General features: G+C 40.4%; 1 protein-coding gene and 1 long non-coding RNA gene across 11 annotated transcripts in view; one reads left to right on the forward strand and one right to left on the reverse strand.

The window, feature by feature from the left end:
* Positions 1–762: 762 nt before the first annotated feature.
* Positions 763–12,425, reverse strand: LOC125692505 (uncharacterized). Its single transcript, XR_007376727.1, has 5 exons — positions 12,373–12,425; positions 11,384–11,498; positions 11,075–11,234; positions 8,288–8,354; positions 763–869 (listed from the first exon to the last, which is right to left on the reverse strand). It is a non-coding gene; the product is annotated as an uncharacterized LOC125692505 (long non-coding RNA).
* The window catches only part of MTUS1 (microtubule associated scaffold protein 1), a 112,045-nt gene continuing 102,965 nt past the window's right edge, over positions 12,085–21,164 (forward strand). For 3 of the 10 annotated variants that reach the window (XM_048943074.1, XM_048943086.1, XM_048943087.1), the window contains exon 1: positions 12,511–12,693. The gene's annotated coding sequence lies outside the window, so the exon portion shown is untranslated. The other 7 variants (XM_048943081.1, XM_048943080.1, XM_048943075.1 and 4 more) reach the window with 7 other exon arrangements.

Raw genomic sequence — 21,164 nt, forward strand, 5'->3', positions numbered from 1 at the left:
AAATGTACAAAGAAAAACATTACAATGCTTGTTCATTTTCATAAGATTAGATAAATCTTGATGGTGATGGTGGCTTGAAAACATAGTATTTCATCCAAAAATCATCCCTTCCAAGTCGCTGTGGCCCATTTCAACCTTTATTTAGTGCAGGATGAAAGCCAGCTTACATTGCTTACATGTTCAGTTAACTAAGGCAATTCCTCTTAATCCAACCCTAATGCTAAACAGATTGCATCAGAAATATAATATTTATCCAAATATTGATTAAACAACCCTGGAGCCCAATTCATGTATTTGGTTGCTTACAAGAGAACTGATACACAGCCCTTGCAAAAAGAAAAACCCAACCCTGTACCTTGCTCTTTTCTGCCCTTCTTCAGTGATTTGTAGTAATTGTCTGTTTCTTTAGCTTGCCTCCTATTGAATCTACACTTCCTTTATTTCCTCTTTTTTTAATGATAATCAAATATTTAATCTCACCCATTAGTCATGACTGGTGAATACCTGGGCTTAAGAAACCTGGGTAATACTGAGATTCTGCAGAAGCTGAGCAAAGGCTTTGAGGTGATAAATGGTGCACCTAAGGAATCTAAAATGGCAATTAGGTCGCTAAAATGTTCTGGGAATCAATGTCTAGTTTCATTTATAACTAGATGGACAGTATTTATTGTAATGAGAGTATCTGCCCAGCACTATGGGCATGAAGATATGCAGATGCTTCTTAGAAGTATGTCATTAGCACAAAAGATTACCTGAATTTCAGTGCTTCCAATTTTGTTGCCATGAGCTGAAGGTCCCCAAGTAATTACATTGCCACAAGAGCCACAGGGCTGGCTTTTTCTTCAGCATGGTGGTCCATAACAAATTAGCTTAATGAAGACAAGTGGTAGTAGAAAGACTTTGTTAGTGATATCTTGCACTAGATGGTGCTCTGTACATGTTGCATTTTCTTAAGTAATACTACATTTGTAAATTAGTATTAGGACTTCTCCCCATTAAGTTATGTAAATAATTAAAGTACAGGAAAACAAATCAACGGTGTTTAAGTGAATGCCTTCCATTTCAAATGTAGATCATAGATTTTGCTGATTAGCAGACAAACAAATCTGCAAGTTCCAAACAGTACCTAAGCTAATGTATTTGTACTTCTGTATTCCTGCTATGATTCTTCTGTTCTTCCCTGTTTTGAAAAATATGAAGAGATCCTATCTCAGCTACTGCTGAATTCAATGTTACCTTTCTGGAGTGGATCCCATCTTTCTATTGTAACATAAATGGTGCATTTGAGCGTTCCTCATGATCAGGTGACTAAGATCTTGTGGTATCAGCAGGATAAAGTGAGAGTGCCTGTGCCAAACTGCAGGGAGAGCAGAAATGCCATATATCTACCTGGGAAAAGCACCTTCTGAAATCAATCAGGGAGTACTCAGCAAATGCCTTATGTAATTGCTATGAAGTCTTGCAAATCTTGCTTGATAGGCTGGTATTTAAGTTACTATTATTAACGCTTGCAAAATATACAAACATTCTATCTTGTGATAAGGAGATCTTGAGTTTCCTCTTTTTTTCTTTTTTTTTTTAAATAGTTTTGAATGATACATTTTAAATATGCTATGGAAGTTTCTGCAGTAATTCTCATTCAAGTTGGTTAGTCCTCTGTCACTGAATCTTCCTTGTTTCTACTATGCAGCATGATTAATTAAAGATCTCAGTGCTGTTCTCATCTCTTACTGCCTTTTCCTAACAAGAGACTTAACAGCTTCAGAGGTGTTCTTCCAGAGGGATTTGATTTTTCTTTTTAATTTTCCTCTGTACTTAGTCAAAGGGGTAGAGAAACCAAGTTACTCCTAAAAATTCTAAGCAAAAAGTTTTATAGTAGTGAAGGGCTTCTTTTTTATGTGTATGATTGGAAAAAAAAGTCAGTATTTGCAATCCATGGTAATAACTTGAAATTCTACTTCATTTTTCTTTTTAAGTCCCAACAGTAAATGAAAATATTTGAGCTTTTAAAGCTGGAACAGAAGTTTCATATTAACAAGATACTAACAAGAAAATAAACATTAAAGCATTACATACTGGATGCTTATCCAGTCACATAATCTGCAGTTTGGTTTTTTTCTAAAGGATGAAAAAAATCCCATGCAAATCAACTGAGTCCAGTGAAGTTACACTAGGGATAAATCAGCTCTGTAATCTGCTCCTCAAGCAGATCATTTACATTGTATCCCAAAGAAAACACAGCTGTAACAACAAACCCTTTCTAGTATTCTACCTCCTTATTATGAAGTTCTAATACATATTCATTATATATCATTCTACAGGGAATGCAGCCCTGTAAGTTCGTTCATGCTCTGTAATTCAGAATATACTAATATCAACAACCTTTTCCTATGCTGCTCAAACAAAAAATCTTCACGTGTGTCTGGTCAGAGCTGGAAGGAACTAGGAATATAAAGAAAAATGCAGCATCTCTGACTTACTTGCCAGTGCATGCGATAGCAGGCTATATGTTCACTGAGTACATCTCATAATGTCTCTGTCATTTGTGTGCTAATCAGCCCTCAAAAACCAAATTCAAGAGAAATGAAGACATTCTGCAGCTTTACAAAGAACACCATTGCTAAAAGATACTGAATGAGCATCAGGCTGTTCAACACCCTGAAAGAATAATAATGCTACCAAATTCACTTATGAGGTCTTCTGGTACATCACAAAGTGATTGCAAGGGAGATATGGACCTCCTTGGCTAACAACAGTACCACAAAGATTCCACCAAGTGAAATTTATATGGACATTTACCATTGTTTCTCACTTGATGGTCATTTTCTTCATCTATGACAGCCCTAAAAAATACTGAACTCTGTTCCATAGACATACCTAATGAAAAGCTCTTTGAAGAGAATACAAAAGACTACCTGTTTCACAAGGAAACATGCTGCATGATGATTCTTTTTACTATTGCTGAGAATACAGATATTTTTGAAGAACCCAGTGGAAGCTGATGTCTGGCAGCTGCCCTGTCTCTGTTACTTACCTCCTTTATTTTACCTACAATATCTTCTTTCAGCCGAACAGTGCTGGAACCGAAAATGTAAAATGAGACTCGAGAGAAGTCAGCTGCTAATAAAAGGTTCCACTGTCTTGTCTTGCTGACCCACTAATTTAAATGCAAGCAACTCTGATGTGATACCAGAGAAAGCCTTTACTGGAGTGCATTCATGATTAATTATTAAAAAAAACAAGTTTCAGTCTCGAAAGTGTGGTATAAATCCTCAGCAATAAATGTGTTTCTTAGATTATCTGATAAAAATAAATATTTTAAGCAAAGCTTGTATTATTGTCAGAAGGGAAAAAAATAAAATACTGCAGTACTATTTATTTCACTATTTTACCCATCTAGGAATCCAACTAAAGTGGGAGGAGAACAAGTACCAAATTAAATACGTTTTTGTGGGACATATGCATTTAGAAAGGCAGAGAAAAAACGGAACCGCTCTGATCCATGGATCTCATTTTCTTAAAATAAAGAAGAATAAAAAACAAATGCATGAAATGAAGAAATGAAACTTAAAATTCAATACATAGCTATAGGAGTAAAAATGTTTCCCCCATCACCTCTGATTTTCTTCACAGCACACAGCAAGTGTGCACCCCTGCACATAGCACCAACAGCAAGTCACTGAACCCTTTGATGTTCTCTACTTGTCTACTTATGAGAGAAATATGGTTTACCTGTTTTACAGAATACTTTGAAACATGCTGAAGAAACACGTCATTCAAGGACTAAGTCTCATTCCATTTCTAGGTTAGGCTACTAGTTATGTCTGATCCTTGTGATGATCAGCAATCCTAAGACTTTTCGCCTGGATACAAGTTCATTAGCAATGTCTAAGGTTTAGGTAGCATAATGCCTCAGTTTGGGAAGCTTTTTGCAGAGTAAGGAATTTGGTCTTTGGAATAGGTGTACTATGGAAGTATGTTGGGGTAAAAATGCCCAAAGTCCTCCTTGAAAAATTACCTCTGCTAGCTAACATCCAAGCTTTGTATTTAAAGGAAAGAAGTGCTGACAATAGAAGTCTCCACTACAATTATCGTCTTCAGTTTCTTTGCTGGTATGATTAATTAAGGAAATCTGCAGCTTTAGTTTCCACAAAGACAGCAAGACTAAAGAGCAGGAAGTAATCAGTTTCTGGCACCACCATCCATTATATCAATATTCAGAGAGAGAGAGAGGGGATCAGTAACTCTTAATGTGAGCAGTTCCTGTTATAACCATTTAAAACCCACTGCAAGCTGCTCACAGTAAATTGCAAACAAAATCCAGAAGTCAATGTGTATACCATCCATATTATGTATGGTATTTTACAGTCTTTTGTCATACATATAAAGTATCATATGATGAGATGAACAGTCAGACAGGATTCCTCAGATAATTCTAATAGTATGTACAAGCTTACAAAATGCTATTTGTTGCTACCATTTGCATTTCAGACTGTGGAAAATTATAAAACCTGACAAATGCTCACTAATAGAAGACTGAGCAAGAGATTGTGGTTACGGAGGGCGCCATGTGGGACAGCAGGGATGAGTACTCTTCCGGAGCGCAAGCCAGCTCTGACTCAGAAACTCATCACAATAAAAAACATGCATGTTTTTTATAATCACTTTTGAAAGTAAACTGACTTTTGTCTTCAGAAGAATCTGATGTTGCATCTTGGTGGCTAACTTACATGCTAGCCTTAAGTTTAGCTAAGAGAAAGCAAGTAATTAGCAATGAAGTATTTAATTCCTACTGCAACTTAAATTTTCTTCCTACTATCCGAGACTACTGGGCTATCAGAAAAAGGAACTGAAGTGATAACAAAGAAAGAGACTGCCCACACAGTGTTAACATTAATGACTTTGTAACTTCATGTTGAACTTTTTTTTTTGGTTATAGTTCATTATACATTCAATTAATCTTTAAAACAGCACAACAGACAAAATAATGAATGCTTAAAATATTAATCCAAAATTTATCTAGTCTATCAAAAAACTAATTTATTTACACTGTCTTTTTGGTATGAAATAGCAACACAATGTCCTAGATGAATCCTACTGTATTTCAGATGAGAAGTGCTGTATATACATAATATTTGCAATACCTTTTTCATTTACTTGAAATTTTCCAACAATGGGAATGTTCTTTTTACTTCAGATGCACCTGACTCAACAATATATTTTACCCAATTGGGAAAGTAAAGGGGCTTGAAGGGAAATCCTTGACAGGAATATATATTTTTTTACTCTAAAGTCTGCCCAACCATTAAAGTTATGCCAAGAACAACAGTCTCTGTGCTATTGCAATCAAGGTCTTTTTTCCCTAGCTACATTTCTTTGACTATTTAGAAGAAGTATTGAAATGGGGAGCAAAAATAGTACTTAATCAAACCTATTCTAAGAAAAGTAAGGTTTGGTTAAGGCATGAATTAGCGTAAAAATACCTCTAAATGATCATTGCTGCAATAGAAAACATGGACTAAAACACATTAAGTACAAATGTAAAAAAGGAGTTTTTCTCCCATTGGATTATTTCACTCTAAATTCTATGTGCATCTTCCCATCCCATCCAACCTTTCATGCACGGAGAACAGCATTCAGTATTCCTCAAAATCAAAAGTACATGCCGTCCTTTCATTAATGTTGGATTTCATCTGTCTATACTCGGGAGGATGGGAAAAGAGAAGAGGAAACGTTTTCATTCTCCGGTTGTCTGGCTCTTCACCTTTAACAGTTCCCTTTTGAGTAAGCAGTGTGAAATCCTGTCAAAGGCTGCTGCAGTGCACCTTCCTCAAAGCATTGTTTCCTTCTATTCTGTCTTACTAAGTAAGGTTCAGATGGGAACATCTTGTTGCCACTCAGAACTGACTTCAAGCTTTTCCTCCCTATTTTATTGGTGCAAGTCTCTGTTTGGAACAAACTACCTTTATCACAATTACTGTCATTTCTCCATCGATTCTGTCCCATTACGTATAGTATAAGTACTTTGACATGGGACTACTCCAACTAGTATGAATCCTGCTATCATTTGCAGCAACAAGGTATTGTGTGTATAATGCAATATATTTCCATGCGTAGAGATGTGAAATCCACAGAAGCCTACAGAAAGACCATTACTGTTAGAGCAGAATCTAAGCAAAGAGAAGCATGGTGCAATAAACTGTCTTGTGATCTCAGAAGTGCCATGAAGTTAGCTCATACTAATAATCCATCAGCTGATCTGCAGAAATTGTTAGCATGCATTACTTTACATTTGCTATACGCAAGTTAGCTTAGCCTTTTCTCCTGTCAGAACAAGTCACATCACCAGGTCTTTGTTGCTGGCGAAGAGCCTATTCATCTCCATGCCCACAGATGCCACAGTGCAAATGATACTGGCTAAACCCTGCTAACTTAAATCTCATGCCCAAGCCTCACATGAGGGAGATGCTGCAATAGCAGTATGATTTATTTGTTCCTTAAATCATAGGAAAGTCACAGAATGAAGTAATCTACAGTGCCATTTAAATAGCTGACCAGCTACAGATAAGAATACAAATGGTTTTGCTTCAGCAAAATTTATTTTTTCAAAACATTAGGTCTGCAGTGGGTCAGCAATGAAACCACTTTCTCCTAGTTCTGCAATACCTCCACCAGCAACTTGTTTGGAGTTTCTCCATTTCTCCTCTAACTTGCAATGAGTCCCATAGATTAGCTGAAAATAAGGATTCTTAATTTTCTTTCTGTTTAATGGTTTCTTGATATCTACAAAGAATTTCACTGTTCTCTTAGGAACTCAGCAGGTATGACTGGAGATCTTCATATTTTGGCAGCATATGAATCCCTCAAACATCTTTTACGTACAATTCATAATTTAACCTTTCCTAGCAGCCACCATTCCAACCAGTACACTTCAGCAAGGTTTAGCCATGCCCTCACATAGCTGTACTATCCCTTCTCATTCCCATGTCAAAGCCAATTAAATTTGCAATTACATTCGCGTGCATTGAAAATTCTGCAATGTGCTGGGCCCTCCATTCACTATATAACCTTTTTGTTTGCTTGCTTTTCTATCAGAATAGACAAATAGCCATGTTTGGAATTTTTGCATGCATTTCCTTATGTGAAAGTTAGCTTAAAAATAACGTACGTGGAAAATATCGAAGGATAACAACTGCATGTACAAAACAGTAAATTCATCATTCTGCACGTGGTTATACAAGCTCATGAAACTGAAACCATGGAAACAAGGGGGAAAAAGTAGTCATTTTATTTCAACTAGAAAAAATAATAGAAAAGTAATTAACGTATCTATAAGAACAATATACAAATTCTCAAAAAATCATCAGTATAAAGAAGAAAAAAAACCAATCCCTATCTAGATACTAATAGAAGTAAAGTCGTTGAACCGTTATCTTAACTCCACAGAAGATTAAACTTACTGTCATTCTTATGATTGTATTTGTCATAAGAAAACATTTCAAAAAATTATCGATTGAATCTCTTCTTCAGAATTGTATTAAAAGCCATGAGCCAATTCTTTAATGGGCATTTAGGAAAAAATGGAAAGAATAAATAATTAATAACACATACAGTGCAAGGGTCTGTCTCACTGATAATGGCTTGGAAAGGAAGAATTTTATTACATTAGGGAATTAAGTGAAGTACAACTGTGTAATGCTTAAAGCTTTAAAAATATTTTCTGGTTTTTCACCAGTGCTGCTTATAAGTACTCAATCTTGCTTCGTTGATACTATATGAAGAAAATTTTTACTTATGGGATTAATTCAGATCTGTGAACTGTTCACCAGTGGATATACCCACAGCCTGTCTATTTTCGAAGCGTGGATGAGAAATACTGAAGATTCTTACAAGAGAATTATTTTACTTCCAGCCTTTACAGGTAAAATCACGAGTAAAATTACAGGATTCAGTGCAAGTTACCATCCAGAAACACTGTCAGCAGGGCTATTCCTAATGATTTTCTCTTAACATACATCATCAGTATGTTGTCAAAGCAGGAAGTACACTGTTTTATTCACACAGGCCCCAGGCAAAAAAAAAGTCATATGAATGTGAAACGTGTGGTAAAAAAAAATTAAAGAATATTCATTAGTAATTGAGCGTAAGAAGATAATGAAAACTTTCAACTGTGCTGCTATACATTTCTTCAACCAAAATTGGCACTGGCCTCCAGAAAGGTTTGCTTTATATTGTGAAATACTTTAAACACAGTCTGCATGAGCAAACAAAGGGGAACAGTACTTACCATTTGCCAAAGAAATTAAATGTAGTTATCGACATTCATTACATGTCTCCACTGGCCCTCTCCCCACCTTAAAAAAAATAAAATGAAAAATCTCAACAGAGTATGCTAACCTCCAGCTTGCTGGAATTTTATCTGACAGAAGTCTGCCTCACAATGCCATGAATTACCAGTGAGCACACCACTGAACAAGAACAAATCCATAACAGTGCTCTCCCAAGCACAGCAAAGATAAGCCTTATCCACAACAGACTATCTGTTGCAGTGTTAAGAGCTGCAACTCTCAAGTTCTGACATTGGTTTCCCAGCCCACAGCTCTGAGGCAGGTGCCCCCACACCAGAAGCACCAGTACCTTGGACCAGAATCTCTAACAGGCAGCTTAGGAAGCACCTGAGCTGCCAGCTCCTGATACTGAAGTTACAATGTTCTTGGCATCTACAGCATTTGAGTTATGCTGAAGCACTGGCTCACTTGGACTTCAGTATCTTTTACAAGCATGCCAGGAGGAAGGCCCAGCAGACAGCAGCTTAGAAACCTGCAGCAGAGTATCGTGGACAATACTGAATGCCTACCTCTCACTTCCCAGGAAACTCCCTTCATCACCAGGCCAGAGGCTAGTTTGGTGGAATACCCTTCATTGTGCCTGCTGGAAAGCTGTTATTCTGAACAAACTAATCCACACTCATTGGGACAGAGAAGCAAAGCATCATTTTGCAACGTAACAATTAGAGTATATGGCTCGGAGTGGGGAAATTTGAATTTCAGTCCCTGTTACAAGGCAGTTTTTTTAGCCAATTACCATATAATATTAAAGTACAGTGCAACCAACCATTAAGAGTCAGGAGTAGAAACGTAGTTCCCTAATAACCTATTCAAAACCATCCATTACACTAGATACCAGAAGAACACTGACTCGGCCACCCTGTGCTGCTGCATTTTTATTGCTATTGATACTCAAGTTACCTGGTACTATTTCAATATATTTACACTTGCTGCAATCATATCTATTATTAAAGACAGCCATATGATCATCTCAGCATAGGGTATCTTTCTAGCCCTTTCAGAAGTACATGTGGGGCCTAAGACAAGAGTATACACATGCAGCCTATGTTCTTCTTCATTGTTTGCTCTGGATTTTCTAATTCTTTACTTTATTCCTCATGGTTTTGGGTGCCTTTCCCCTTGTTATCATTTGTATTCCATCTCCCTTCCTTCTGTAAGGTTTTTGTGCCTTTCCTACTTCTTTCTCTTTTCCTTCCCTCCTTTTAAATGATCAGGCAACACAGTACTTCATTCTTCATCATACATTTACAAAAAAAAAAAGGAATAGAAGAACTGAGAAGAAAAAAAAAAAAAAGCAGAAGTCATTTAATTGCTCGTTAACAACACAAAAAAGGGGTTTTGTGAGGCTGTGATCAGAATAACTGTTTTCCAACATCTTTTGATTGGAATCCCAAGAAAGTGATCTCTGAGGGCAAATGATGGAAAATAAAAAAAAATTATATAGATGTCAGTGGCCTTGCTGGTTTCTTCTCTTTCCTTGCATTGAAAATCCTTGGCCATTTCTTTGAAATCCTTCTTGATGGGATCTGACAAACCTCTATGTAATGATTTCTACTATCATTCTCAACCTGAATTCCAGACAAATTGAATTAGGGAAGATTTTTATGGAATGCCAACGCAACTGTTCCCAAATTCCCTCACTTCTATCTCAGTTTAAGAGAATCTAAAAGTCATATTTGTTTTTTAAGCTGAGTTCTTTTTCCTTAATTACTGTTGTACAAAAGGCCTGGACAAATAGCTGGACCACGAAAAATGAAAAAGCAAGTCGCTGTGGAACAGTCACAGGGTACAGTGAAAGCACTGTGATTTTTGGTGGGATAAGATCAATATGACAAGCTTTCAGATGTAGCAATCTGTCGATACTTTCCAGACCACCCCCACAGTAACAAAGACAGAGGCATTTTCAAGTTGTAACCGAGATTAGCCTCCATATGTACAGTTGGAGCCATGCCTATGAACTTTGCTAAAAGGCCGGCTATGTAAACTATCTATCACTCAATTTCACATGAGCAGTAATCTAATGACACCACAAAAATCTCACAATGTTCCTTGCTCCACACGTCCAGCCACAGCAACAGATGCCTGACAGTGTGCTTCAGCTGCAATACTGAGGGGTTTGCCTTCCAAGGGCTGAAGCACTGTACAGCCTCACTGAAAGACAGACATTATTCGCTCTTGGGGTGTCAAAGTCTTCAATGCTCAGCCTTGTAGTCTGACAACACTCTTGGTCTAATCCATCTCACCAGATCTGCAGTCACATGTAAATTTAAAGCCCATGCATACTACTGCTGACTCCAGTACATTCTGGATGAAGCCCATGAAGATGGGTGAGATTGTTTCTTATGGATAGGAATAAAATATTTTGTTTGTTACTACTAAGCTAACCACAATAAAAACAAATAGTCCTCTTTCATGTGGTGATGGAACAAAGTAATCATACTATATCCCTTATTTTAATTAGTAGGTTGAAGGATTTAGTGTCTTCCTGGCTTGTTCAATTCTGAATCATATTCATCATATATAAATAGCCAGCAACTGTATATAGTAGCGGAGGATGGAAGGAAGGTCAGGAAATTAGTGTGATGTCAAGCATTTCCTCTGGAGTCACCAAATCTGTACAGATTCCTATTTGGGCACATAATGAGCCCTGAGGCTGCTATGGCAGCAGGGTGCCTTACTGGCACTGGAAAGCTTCTCCGCCCAGATGTTACATAGGCAGAGCTTACCTTCTGCAGATCTGTAAAGGTGAATGAAAAATTTTCCTTCTGTATCTTGTATTATGGGCAGACCCACTGGCTGTGGGCAGACCCACTTTGGCACCTAGTCTCCAAAGCACCTTCATGCAGTCAAGGAGTATGACACAAGCCACAACACACTCACTGAAACCTGCAAGGCGTGAGGAAAACAGGTGATGTTCATTAATACTGCACAAAGCATTTGTTCACCCAGTCCGTATCCTTCACAGGAAAAACATCACTTCTGATTTAAAACAAAACAAAACAAAACAAAACAAAACAAAACTGTTTTTCACTCACAGCAGTGCTGAGACACAACACTCCTTTCCCTGGACTCAGGAGCACATGACACACGGGCACTCTCCTTCCTCTGGTGTGGCACGGGACACAGCTGCAGCTACTCCTCCATACAGCCCTGGGAGGGGAGTGCAGCCATCACTCACACAACAGAAGCACAAAGAGCAAATGACACGAGGTCTGGATGTGGTGCTCAGGGACATGATTTAGCTGGGCGTTGTTAGAGTTAGGGTAGTATGGTTAGGTCATGGTTGGACTCGATGATCTTTAAGGTCTTTTCTGACCTGAGCGATTCCATGATTCTATGATTCTACGGCAGTTAAAGCTGTAGCGGTTGTCACTGAACGCATGAACTTCAGCTCTATTTCCATTCGTATCCTATTTTGCATAAACTCAGCACAAATCTGGCAGCTTATGCCATTAAGAAAACGCAGCTCGGGCCTTTCGGCACCGCCGCACACCGTTAAGCTCATCTCTGGCCCGTGCAGCTCCCGGCTGACTTTGCAAAACAACTGGGCACTTTCCACGGTGCCCCGCTTGGGACGGCAGCACCGGGCCCAACGAGGCGAGCAGGCGTGAGCGGGGCTGCGAGAGGGCGCGCGTCCCGGCCAGGCTGGGCCAGGCGAGGCGAGGGGAATGCGGTCCGGCCTGCCCTTCCGCTGCCCCGGGTTAATGATTTACTCCGGGCCGGGCTGCCGGGCGGGCCTGCGAGGCAGCCGCTCGCGCGCCCTCATGACTTGACGCGCCGTGCGCGGAGCCACGCGCGGTTAAACAAAAAAGAAAGAGGAGTTCTGCGGTCATTGGCCGTCACTCGCAGCCCGCGCCGCTCCGCTCGCGCTGCAGCTCTACCCGCCGCCGCCTGAGGGGAAGGTGCCCGCTGCGCCCGGCCCGGCATCGCCGAGAAGCCCCAGCGGGGCGACAGCGTGTCGGAGCTCCTTCCCTGCTCGCCGGGCAGTATTTTTAGTCGCTGACCCAGTTCTCCCGCTCTCTACCTGCGCCTCTTGCGGCCATCTGCGCCGTACGGTGCGGCCGGGCCCCCTCCGCGCCCCCGCCGACGGAAGCACCGCCCAGGGGCGGCCCGGCGCCAGGTGAGCGGAGCGAGGGGCGTCAGGTGCGGCCGGAGGGCGGTGCGGGGCCCTTCGCCGTACGGGACGGGCCGGGAGGGAGCGACGGAGCTGTGCGGTTGCGGGGCACGCTGCGAGGTGGGCGGGCGCCGCGCTGCTCGGGTCGGGCTTCTGAGGGAGCGCCCGAGCCGAGCGCAGGAGGTGGCGATCTGAGAGCCGGCGATCTGAGAGCCGGCAAGAGTACTTCAGGTTTTAAAAGTTTCTTTTTGATAATTGTTTTCAGTTAACGGGAGCTCGGCGTAACGCGTGCGGTGCGGGGGCGAGCCTGGCCGGGCTGCGAGCGCGGGGCCGGGTTGGAGGGCAGCGGCACCCCGCTCTCCGTCTCCGCGTTGCCGAGCGGCCGAGCGCCCGCAGTACGCGGTGCGCAACCCGGCGGGAGCGCAGGTGGGTCCTGAGGAGAAGCCCTCACGGCTGTGCGCTGTGGGGTCCGGCGCGGCTGTGAGGGGGAGCGAGGGCGTGCGCTGCTGCTCCGCGCCCGTCTGTACTGCCGGAGGACAGGAGAGCGCTTGGCGGGGACGCTGAGCTTGTAACCGATACCATGGTTCCGAGGCAGCAGTGCTAATATTTATGGGGGGGGGGGGGGGGAGGGAAGGGGAAAACACCAAAAAGAACCCAAAAATCAACACCTCTTTCCTCCCCGTTTATTTCAAGTTCTGGAGCAAAGCAGAAAACCGAGCATCCCCTTCTCACCAGGGTTATGCGTGTCCTTGCTGCTGGCACAGCTCTGGCATCTGACACCGGGGTGAAGGTTGTGCTGGGGCGCTTTATTTATTTTCACAAGGTGAGGTGTGACAGGCTCTGTGCTATGCTAACCCCCACGTGTGGGATTTGTCTAAGAGATCCACTCATGCTGTGGCAGGCAAAGCAAATAATTAATGGGCATTTCCAATTCATTGTAAAGTTGAGATAGTTTAAAACTAGCTATAATGTGAAGTTTTTTTAATACTGCACCTCACCTAACAAATCAGGTGATACAGAGGTTAAAAACAGATGTTCATGTTTAATAACTATCTTTTTTTCTGATGGAACACACAGTACTCTTTGGAGGAGTAAGCTTTGCATAGAATGCAACTTACTTTTGCAACCTGCTGGCTTTTTGTCACTGATGTTTTTTGGAGTGGGCAGTGGTGACGAGTATGGCTGCTGTCTGGGTTTCTAAATAAAATAGGCACTGAAAATTGCCTGTTCCCATTGACATACATTGTACTTCTGTGGAGGTACAGTGATGCACTGCAGTGGCTGCCCCACGTGAGCTGATACCAGCAATTAGTTCTCTCTGCTAATTACTGTGGGTGAGCAGTAGTTTGCTTTTGAGCTTTGTTTTCATAAAGGTTAATTGTGTTGCATGGTAACAAGGCTGTATTTAAAATTCACGTGGTCCCTTTTTAAAAATATTGCCGAGTTGTGATTCCTGGCTGAGATCAGTCTGCCTTGTAACTGTGCCTTGTAATTGTAGAAACAATCAGATGGTTTTGATGCTAAAACTCTGTTCAGCATCATTTGCCACACAATATAAATGTGATTCTGTATATAAAGGTTCCATAGTTTTAAAATATTTGACTGAATGCCAAACTTTTCCTAAATGTCACCTTAAGACTGGTTTCGTAGTATCTTTCTGAGCAGTTTAGGTGAAGGCTTGCTATTTAATTTGAATGCATAACTTGGTGCCTCATCCTGTTGGTTTTTTTTTTTTTTTTTTTTTTTTTTTTTTTTTTTTTTTTTTTTTGCATAGTCACTTCTGAAGAACTGATTTTGGCTCTCAGACTGACTGTGGTAACGTGATATAAATGCCTTGGCAAAGTGAGAAATGAACAAAGTAATGACATATTTTGGGCTCTTATTTCTAACTCTAGTATTTTGTGTCTTCAAACTTCCATCTGCAATCAAGTATGGAAGAAGTGAGCTTTTTTTTTTTTTTTTTTTTTTAAAGCAAAAATTCTTGCACAGATTATCTTGGAAAATGTTGAATATGGTATTTTTTTTGTAAGTTTCAGAGCTTAGCGCTGAGCTGAGATCTAACATGCCAAGTAACTAATGATCTCAGCAGTCCAGCAAAATAGTGTTACTTGCAATAGAAACTGTGGAATGCAGTTAGCTGTCTTGATGATGAGGGTTGATTTACATGATTTTATGTGTAACATATATGCATAAAATGTAATATGTTTAACATTCATATAAGATGTTAAGGTGTGCCAGTAGTGCTTTATGATTGGAGGCATCTTGTAGTTGGATGTTGAGTGCCCTGTGAGTGCAAGTACCGTGTTAGATATTGACTAAGCAAAGATTGCTGAAATGATTGCTTACCCAGAAGGCCCTCTCTCTCTTTGGCTCATTTTGTTCTCTTAATTCACTGTTGTAATATAACCTCATTTAACAGTAAATCAGGAAAATCAAGTGTTTCTAAAGCTGCCTATATCCCATGGGTTCTGGGGGCTACCTGGCAAGTTTCTGGGCCGCTCAGGCTGTGCAGGAGTGGGGCTGAAGCAGGGTGAGGTTAATGCTCCTTATTTTGCTTTCTCCTGTGAAAGGAGAAACAAGAGTCAGAGCTTCTTGAGTGTTTACAAGTGTAGCTGGCTGTTGTACAGCTTCTTTTAAACATTCTCACTTTTTATGAGAACAGCCTAGCTTTTTTGGAGGGAGCACTTGCACTGTGGAGTTTCGTCCTTTTCTAACTCCTGTGTGAGGATGTTTTTAGACTCAGCAGTTGTTCTGATAAGGGCATGGGAAAATTTAAGTTGTTTACTGCCTTCTTATTTCCTCTGTTGTCATTGAGATTATTCTGCAGAATATATTGGCTATGCATATTTATATTTTCTGGAAAAAAAAGTCAGTGCTATTTGATAGTTTTCAGTCCTCCAAATAACAAGATAGTATACTGAATTTTTCTTAAATTTCCACAAGTGTTTTTTTTTCTAGTACCAAAAAGTTATTTCAGAATGTAACTTTCCACCAAGCAGTATGAACTCACGTTATACTCCATTAACTTTTCGTTCCCTTTGATTAATTGTTTTAATCCCTAATTATTCTGGCGCTTCTCCACTTAAGTTACTTCCCTTAAACTGCTTTGGTTAGTATTTAGTTGTTGCATCAGGAATAACTCAAGCTGCTGCCAGTATGGCTGTGCACTGTCGACTTCTGTTAGCTCTCCAGTTTCTGCTTTCATTCCCCTGTAGTTGGGTTTTCCTGGCTCTGCCATTTGGTTGGACTTGTGCTGTTTTTTTTTTTTAATCATAAAATTTATATCACTTTTCCTGGTTACTGCAGTCTAAATACCAAGTTGCCAGTGTGCTTTCAGTAATCTTCAAATATTTGCAGAGGTTTCACCATTGTTTTTTCCATGTTCTTAAATACCTTAATAAAAATGAGTGCTAGCTCGTAGACACAGATACACATAACCATGCATGTGTAGGGGGGAGTACTTGGGAATCCTGCAGGAAAGTTAAACCAGTGCACTCAAAACACTAGCAGCTGTGCTGTTAGAACCCACAATGGGTTTTGGTGAATTGACTTATGCTGTGGGTCCTGCTGGATGTGCATGTGGCTGTTGCCTTTCTGCGTTGACCAACAGCGGCCATAAGTTGCGCAGCAAAGGTAATGCAGTAGGGTGGAACCACTGGAGTGTAATGGCTGATAATTGCTAATAACTGTAATACCTTTTGTTGTAGTTTTCTATACTATCTCTAACAGGAAGAAACAAGAAAACCTTGCTTCTAGTGCCACTTTACTTGCTGTGTTTGACATGTTCGCATCAGTGAAGAAGGTGGAGACCTTTTAAAAACAAAACCAGAGCTATGGAAGGGGGAAGTGCAGTTACTTTTAAAGTAACTATTTTCCTCTGATCTCCTGGCAATATGTGGGGTCCATATTGGGTCCTGGGCTTGATATATGTGTTTGATGGCATCTTTGAGTTCTTGATGGAGTGTCTGTTGAAATGGTTCTTTTTTTTCCTTTATGGGATCAGCTGCAATGCCAAATCTACATGACTGGTGAGAAAAATGCTTTTAGTCATGACGTTCTTGTATGTCTGTGGTGATACTATTGAATGAGTGTATTTGGTGTGATGATTACCTCAGACAAGTCTTTCACCTCAGTTCATCTCCTGTTTGAGTTACAGCTGAAGCTACTGGAGGGACATGCAGATTGATCTTATTCCTAGCACTGAATTGCAGCAAACTGAATGATCTTGACTGAAGAATTTATAGAGTATGATCATTATTCCAGGGGAACTAAGAATCTGTGTGTCAGTGATAGAGTTGTGGTAAAGTGCAAGGACTGGTAAAAAGAAACTCTTTGGAAAGAAGGGCTCTGAGTAAACTTGTCCATCAGCTATGGTTTGTGTGACTGTTATCAAAGTAAACATGATGTGCCTTTTTTTATGTTACTTTGAGTTTTACCCATATGCTCCTAATGAGTCAAGTGCCACTCATTAGAGGAAATTCAAAGGTAAGGTTTTCCAGGTTTTGGTACTGCTGTCCTCTCTCAGCACAAGGAGGGTGTCGAGGGAATTGGCCTACAGCGAGCTGTTGGTGCCCCTGGTCTTGAAGATTATGCATCCTGTCACTGTGCAGGGACGCTCTTTAGCGTGCTTCAGAGTTGCAAGAGGACTGTAGCATAGGTGTTTGGCAGCTCTTTAAATGTGAACTCCTGCCATCAGAATACTTAGACACTCACTCTGAGTGTAGCTGCCTTTCCTGTGACTGGCCTGTCCTTTCATCCAGTTGAAGCTGAGATCTGTCCGATGTCCTTCCAATTGCTTTTAGCTGGGGGAGGTCTCCTAGCCTTCTGGGACAGATTAACAGGAAACTTGGTGTTGCTGAACTGTGGATAAAGAGCGAGAAACTAGGAAAACTACTTCATGGTTTAATTACAAATTGTTTGATGAATGGTTATTCTGCAGAAAAGTAGCAAGTATGAATTCTGTAAACTTGGCTTCTTGCTTTGCAAGCTTTGTACAGAACTTCTCGCTTAACCCATGTTAGGTGTTATTCAGTAAGGTTTCCAGTCTGTGGAGCAGTAGCTGTGCACGCAGCATGTTAGTACTTGCAAGCTGGGTGTCCAGTTTCAGAGAAGTACAAGGAATTGCTTGATTAAAATTTGTAAAAACTGAGCATGCTTTTCAGTAAGATGTTGTTTGTTACTTTTGAGATCTTTAATTCTGTATTGTTTAGTGTTACTTCTTTGTAGCTGCAGTATTCCTTATTGTAGTTCCTTGTGTCTACTTTGGCCTTTAAATGGCTTGATAAAAGACAGCTTATGACAAAGTCATGAGCCATAAACATTTGGAAGTAACTAAGATATGCATTCCTTTCGAGAGATGCATACACCAAATGGATACGTAATACAAATTCCAGTGTTAGGATTGTTTATATTGCCATTAAAACAGTGAATGAACATTTAAATTATGAATAGTCATAAAACCTTCTTAATATCAGGAAGTTATCCTGTTGTTGAATTTCAGTGGTATTCTTTTTGGGGAAAAAAAAAAAAAAAGAGAATAAGTTGAAGCTTGGTTTAAAAGACTTAACACCTATTTCTGCCATAGGTTGTGCTGTTGGGGAATATCATTTCAGCTGCAGTACAATGTCATTTGGAGATGAAGCTCTTCTTCCGATGGAGGTGGACTTGTCACAAAGCATGAACTCTTCTGGCATCTTCATTACTAGGATTTATTTAATCTTGGCAAATCCTCTGCTGATTTGCACTTATTCTGCTCATACCTGAATGTTGCTGTTTGGGTTTAGCTAGCTTGAAAGTCATTCTGAAAAGAACACAGCTCATAAGAAGTCATCTTCTATCAATTAAATGTTTAATTTTCTTCCAGAAATGGGACTAATTAAATGTGATTAAAAACCAAATTGTTCCTTCTTGATATGTCAGCCCAGATGTTTGAAAGCTGATTAGTGTTGGTGGAGCAATTAAAGCTCAAATAAAACCAGAACCCATTAGGTTGAGAGGAGTGCTTTTTGTGAACAGCTAGTTCTTGCAGTGTTGGTTATGCAGTATTAGGATTTTCACTTTGTGCAGTAAAGCAAACTCATATATGACCTTACATCTTCCTTAAAGGAATTATTATTTAGGCTCAGCATTGGACTGAAATAGTGAGCTTGACAAGCTAGTCAAAGAAATTAATGCTGAAATTGTGCTTGCACGCTGCTATTTTGCACAGAAATCTAAGCGTTTTCTTTAAAAAGCTTTTTGAAGACTGGATGACTGTTTAGTGTTCTTGACAAAGACTCCCTTCTGTCTCTAACGAAGTATTTATTTCTTGGTGTAAGGTCGAGTGCAGTTTGCTACAGGTGTTCCTGTTCTGTCGTCTTTTTTGTAGATAGGTGAGTGGTGCTTCACCCATCCCCAAACGTGACTTTGTGATTCCTTTTGAGAGACTTAGCAGCTTCCAGTTTTGGAAATGTGTAGGTGTTAAACCGTTACTGTGTGGCTCTTTTTGGATATATATTTTCTCTCCTTCCCAGTTACTTTGGGGAGAAGGAAGAGAGGAAAGTGAACATTCCTTTGCCTGCTCCTTTCCATCTTTTGAGTAGCAGTCATCTAGCCCTGGTGTAGCTGTTGTGCTTATAGCAGCCGTTCAGGACAATGTGTGTCCATCATTACTTCTAACTCTCAGCTGAAGCTCTTGGTGTCCTGTGGATTCTTCCATACCCCTGACTGAATATGGGAAGTTCCTCACTGATGCGATGTTCTCTAAGTCTGTCTTGGCTGAGCATAACAGTGTAAACTTCACCCTTGCTATCACTGGTTACAGCCATGTGATGCAGCCACTTCTGGCTGCACTGGCTTAGTGGTTCTTGGCACCGTGAGTGGGCTGTCTGTTGCAGCACTCTCGTATGGTTTTATGCACTGCGTACTGCTTTTCTTCCACTAGTAGTCTTACTTAAAACCCTTCCTCGATTACGCAGGAGTACTGCTAATAAACTATTATCTAATCTGGGAAGCCTATTGATTGTAATGCAGTTGTAATTCACTGTTGCAGTGCTGCCTAATTCCATGGCTCATGTGCCAGTTTGGCCTCTGCAGATCATCTCTGGCCATCCTTAATGCTGACCTGATACTTGTATTGCGTTGGAGATATGTAAGAGGCTTCTGTAGAAGCTTAGTATTTCTTGATACTATAACCTCTGGATACCTCACTGTTCTAGGTATGCTTTCAACATTTGTAACTAGGTGGTCTGATGGTGTACACATCTTCTCAGTTGTACTTTGGATATGTCTAAGTTTGTGGGAGCTAAAGCCTGTTGCAGACTTCCAGTAATAAAGCTTTTTTTGTGTTTCATATAGTCCTCATTTAATGATACAAGCCAGACCTAGGACACTTTATTCTTCTGTCTTTCAAGTAGCATGGACTGCTTTTATTGCCTGTAAAATCTCATTTTGTCATGTCTCTTGGATTATCCAGCAGCTGCAATGAGCAGCATGAAAGTACTGGAAAATAAGCTGCTGATGTGATTTATAGTTCACAGAGCAGCATATGTTATCACAACATTGTCTTTTTAAGCATTGTTCTGCCATCATGCAATAAAATATTCACCATGCCCTTGAGTGCAGTAAGTGCCTTTCTATTTGATGCTTACTTGCGGGTGATCGGTTCTCCGTTGAGTTTGTATCTACAGGTGGATTGCTGGAATCCTTCCTTCACAAGCTTTCTCCAAATTAAAGCAATTTCTTTCACATACTTTGGTCTGGTTGTGTCCTTACTCTTTTTCATTCTCGGTATAAAGGTGTCTCAAAGCTGCAGATCTCCCTGTAGTGCGTCTGTATTTTTTGTGCCTTGTTTTGTGCTCATACATTGTTCCTATGACCTGTTCAGGAATTGTTACAGCTGAGTATTATGAAACCGAACTGTCTGGGTGTTGTCTCCTGTTAAAATATTTTAATTAGCCAGAGCCTTGATACCAGGAGATAATAATGGCTGGCTGTGCAATCTGCATGAGTTGGTGGCCTTAGGCAGTGGGTGCCTTCAAGGGGTTGCACCATCAGTATCTGCCTGGAAGGAAGGCAGAGCTTGCTAAGCTGTTAGGAGGCTCACATCTGTTAAGGTGCTGGGGTTTGTAGCTGCAGAATAAATGTCCCTGCTGTGTACAGACTCTTGTAATAAATAGCTTTTCTTGGTACTTGTTTGGAGCTGTGCAGTACACCAGGCTTCTTAGTCCTTTGTAGCTCTCTGATGTTCTAACACCAAGTGGTATAAACTTCATGAGCTTGATAGCTTTCTCAGTAAATTATAAAAGCTGCTGGTCATGCACTTAATAATGTATATTGCATGTGGTGAAAGTTTGCTTCTAAGTTCTTGCACACAGACCAAGATATCTGAGCTGTTTCTATACTGGGTTAGCATGCAATATTACCTGTCTTTCCTTGCCCTGATCTTGCTTGTGTTTGTGTGCCATGGATTTAGTGCAGTGCCCCATAAAACAGATCTGTTTGTGTCACAGGCTTCTCATGTGTTTCCTAATAGTTGTACTAGAAACCATTATTTGTTCATGCTTCTCTAAATAGTGCTGCATTTCAATACGTAAGATGTTAGGAAATCTGCCTTGAACTGGTTGTTCATTTAATAACTTAATTGCGAGGTGATGGTTGAATGGCAGCTGTCTTCGGTTTCCTAAAGGAGGATACTATGTCATTAGGCCTTCTGAAGTCTTGCT

Source organism: Lagopus muta, chromosome 4, assembly GCF_023343835.1.
Source record: "Lagopus muta isolate bLagMut1 chromosome 4, bLagMut1 primary, whole genome shotgun sequence".
Taxonomy (NCBI): domain Eukaryota; kingdom Metazoa; phylum Chordata; class Aves; order Galliformes; family Phasianidae; genus Lagopus; species Lagopus muta.